The sequence below is a fragment of the Sapajus apella genome, unplaced genomic scaffold (assembly GCF_009761245.1).
Source record: "Sapajus apella isolate SASKATOON/1434 unplaced genomic scaffold, GSC_monkey_1.0 scaffold23, whole genome shotgun sequence".
Taxonomy (NCBI): domain Eukaryota; kingdom Metazoa; phylum Chordata; class Mammalia; order Primates; family Cebidae; genus Sapajus; species Sapajus apella.
The window spans coordinates 23,332,379-23,336,595 of NW_022436963.1; positions in this window are offsets into that span (position 1 = coordinate 23,332,379).

Genomic DNA, 4,217 nt, shown 5'->3' on the forward strand with positions numbered 1-4,217 from the left:
ATTCAGAACTTGAACCCAAGTGCTCCACTGGTCTGTTGCCTCATTTGCATTTCCTCCTGAATGGCAGGTACTTGGGAAGCTTCCAGACAGCAGCTCCTGGAAATCCCTCCTGAGAGAGCCTGCTATGTTTTGTCGGGGATCTGTCCAATTTCACTGGCTGCCACCCCACCCCAGCACCCTGCCTGTCTCCAACCCTCGGTCCACAGCAAACCCACACCCCAACCATCAGCTCCTTCATAACAACCCAGCCAGCACTGCCAGCTCTTTCCATCTGCAGGGCTTCAGCAGCTCCATCACCAGCCAGCATCACTCCCTTCTGCAGGCAGCAAGAGCAGCGAGCCCCAAGAACATGAAAACACTTCTTTTCAGCCACACTGAAAGAGATCAGTGGGTGGGCCCCGTCCACTTGTCGGCATCTGTTGGAGATCAAAGCAAACACAGAGGGAACGGACCCAAAGGAAGGAGGAGGGAAAAGCCCCCCTCAACACACTGCAAACCCAGCCAGGGATTCTGGGGCAAGACGTGGGAATAATCTTGACCGAAACCCCACCCCTCCCCAAGGAGCCCAGAGGAGAAAGGATGACAAAGAAATAGGAAAGCGGTGGGGGGAGGGGGTGCGGGGTGCGAAGAGGAAGTACTAGAAGGTACACAGGAAGGGAGGAGGGCTTGGAGGAAGCAACCCACCCTCTCGTAGCTCCCAAAGAGGGCCTTGCTCTGTCCGGGCCCTCTGGGAAACAACAGGAGGGCAGGCAGCCTAAGGAGGGGGCAGCTGCACGCAGGTTCTGGCTGTGCACACGGGCACCGGCTGCCAGCTGGAGGCTGCCCTGGCTGCGGAAGGCAGGGGGATGGTGCTTTTCTCTTTTCTCTAAAGGGTTGGAGAAAACAGAGCCCCGCCCATGAACACGGCCAGGCGCAGTTTCCTCCCACCAGGCAAATTCTTTCCTGTGCTTGGGAAACACACCTGGCTAGAATTCTCATCCCATGGCCAGGAGCTCAGAGCTTTCTGCCCAGTGGATGGTCCCTAGGGGAAATAAAATGTTTGGCTAAAGCAAAAGACTCTGATGTCAAAAATCATCAATGGGAGACACATGGCGAGCACCAAAGTGGCTGCTCTGTGTGCTGAGTTGGTAGCAGTCACAGGAATGGTAATGGCAATAATAACACGAGTAATCTAAGGGCCTGGTGTAGTGAGTACTTACGAGGTGCCAGGCATTGTTTTATGGCCCCCTCATAGTAACTCTATGGGGTAGGCATCCCAGACACGGGCAGTGCCTGGCTCCTTAAATATGGTGCACTCTGGCCCGACTTCACCTGCCAACACCTGCGTTGCTTTGCCGAAGGCTTTCTTCTCACTGGCTCTGCTGCCTCACCTAGCAGGCCAGCAGTCCTCCTAGAATTAAAATCACCGCAGAGCAGCCCTCGGCTGATGGGTGATACAAGATCAATACCCTAGCACCTCTGCTCTTTGAGCGGGACAACTCGCTGTGGGATCTTCAGGGGCAGTAGCCCATTGTGGTGATTTGCTTGATAATGTGCAAATACTGGCTGCCTTCTCCTCCCCAACTTACTTCCCCACACTCCTTCTGGTGTTTCCTGCGGTCACCTTCCAAATAAACTACTTGCACTGGAATCCTTGTCCCAGGATCAGGTTCTGAGGGAATCCATCCTAAGAGAGTTATGGCTCCATTTTAGAGGTGAGAATGTCAAGGCTTGAAGGGTATTAAGAACTCAGCCCGGTTTGCCTGACCCCAAGTGCTCTTAATGACTGTTCTCTACCACAGTTGCTCTGATTTTTGGTCGAGTCTTTTGAGTGCAAAGCAAACTTTGGTTTATGCCAGAAAAAGGCCCAAAGCTCACACCCCCATTGAGGGGGCTTCTGGAATGCCATTCTGGGGTCTCCTGAGCACACTGGGTAAGAAGATGAGCTTTCACATCAGAGACCTGGGTTTTCTTTCTGAAGATGCCACTTAGGAGTCTACACTTAACCTCTCTGCGCCTGAGTTTCCTCCTCAGTAAAGTGAGGATACAGAGGCTCCCTAGTGAGGCAAAAATTCCAAGGAGTAAGTGTCCAATGACATGAGTGCCTGTGAGAGAGAAAGAAAAGTAGTGCAGCCAAGACAGGGCGAGCCGGGGAGGTGACCCACTGATGACATGAGACGATGAAAGTGAGACCCTCATACATGGGACAGAACTGCTCCTTCCTTTCTGGTCTTTTTCTATCAAGGATTTGTGTTTAATGAGCTTGATCTAAGTCCCCAGAGATATTTAAATAGAATCAGAATTTTAAAAACCAGTCTGATTTCAGAGCACTCCACGCAGCTGCCGGGTGCCCAATTAGTATCCTGAATTGTGCCAGGCAGCCAGCCCAGTGGAGGCTCTGGCCATGAACAGCTTCAGCAAAGGCCTCCCTAGCGGCAGGCCAGGCAGACTGGAGGTGCGGCCATGGGGCCCTAGCCAGAGGGTGGAGGCCACTTCTTGGAGAGAAGACACAAAGAGCACTCCAAGTTCAAGGTGAAGTTTTGGAGCCGGAGCGGCGGTTCTGAACCAGTGGAGCACAGCTCCCTGGAATGCCTCAGACCCTTCATGAACGGGTGACCAAGCTGGAGACTCCCGTGTGCCCCTCCAGATCCACCTTCCATTTTCCTGTGCCCGGCTCTGTGTCCTGGGAGGCCACCCTGTACGGAGCTATCTGGTTTCTTCTTAGTACAGTGGTCACCTCTTATGCATGGTTTTAGTGACCCAGAGTCAACCACTGTCCCAAAACATCAAATGGAAAAAATCCCAGAAATAAAAAATTCATACATTTTCCATTGTGCCCCATTCTGAGTAGTATGATGAAACCTTGTGCCCTCCCATTGCAGGCCACCTGGGACACGAAGCCTTCCTTTGTCGGCTGGATCCACGCCCTCTATAGTTCCCACCCCCCAGTCACTTAGCAGCCCTCTCGGTGATGAGATCGACTTTCACACTATCCCAGTGCTTGTGTTGAAGGAACCCTTATTTCAGTTAACGATGACGCCAAAGTACAAGAGTATCGATGCTGGCAGTTCAGGTATGCCAAAGACAGACTGTAACAGGCTTCCTTCAGGTGAAAACATGAAAGTTCACAACTTAGTAAGGAAAGAAAAACATCGTATGGTGAGGTTGCTAAGATCTATGGTGAGAATAAATCTTGCCCGGTGAAATTGTGAAGAATGAAAAAGAAATTGTGCATTATATATATTTGCCTATACATATAGGGTTCAGCACTATTCTATGGTTTTAGGCATGCGCTAGGGATCTTGGAACATATTCCCCATGGAGAAGAGGGAGACTGGCGGGTGAAAGGAGAGAGGCCAGGGTGTTTATTCCATTGCAAGCTGACAGCATCCCTCCACCCCAGGGACACTCCTGTCAGGCAGCCTTCTCTCACTCCTCTTTTTGGCTCCTTTCCTTGCCCTGTTAGCCTAGGGGTGAGAACAGCTCCCAGCTGGTAGCCCTGGGGCACTAACCCATCTCTTGCAGTTTCCCTAAATCTTCCAATATCCGTGCGACAGGTGCCTTCATTAAACTTTCTTTAATTACGCTGTTTGAGTATATCAGCAGTTCCCTGCTGAGACCCAGACAGTCACCAAACTTGGAACAAAATGTAAAGTATATTTTTGCCACAACTAATTTTATAAACCATGATGGGCATCTGTCTCTGTGCCAAGCTGAGCGGGTCATGTGGTACATCTGCCAAGATGCCATTTGGTTGCAAATAACAGAAACCCTGATTCATGCTGCTTTAAATAGAAAATGGGGTGTTTTCTCACCTAACAGAAGGTCTGAAGGAAGGCAGTCGCTGACACTAATTTCAATGATTTCAGGACCAACCTCTGCGATTCTCTATGTCTTTCTCTTGTGGACACAAGATGGCTGCTTCAGCTCCAGGCATCTCATCCATGCTCAAGTTAGGAATAAGCTGGCCTTATGAAAATATTAGGTTGGTGCAAAAGTAATTGCTATTTTTGCCATTAATTTTAATGCAATTACTTTTGCATCAACCTAATAGCATCAATCACTTCTCTGTGCAGGAAAAAAGATTTCCCAGAGGCTGCACCAAGACTCTCCCAGGCTACACCCGAGGAGCCCAGCCACCCTGGCTACAAGGAAAGCAGGAAGAGAATTACATGGCATTCAATCCTCTGGATGGAGAGGTAGCAAAAGAAAGAGTCTGGAAACTGTGTGAAGGTAAC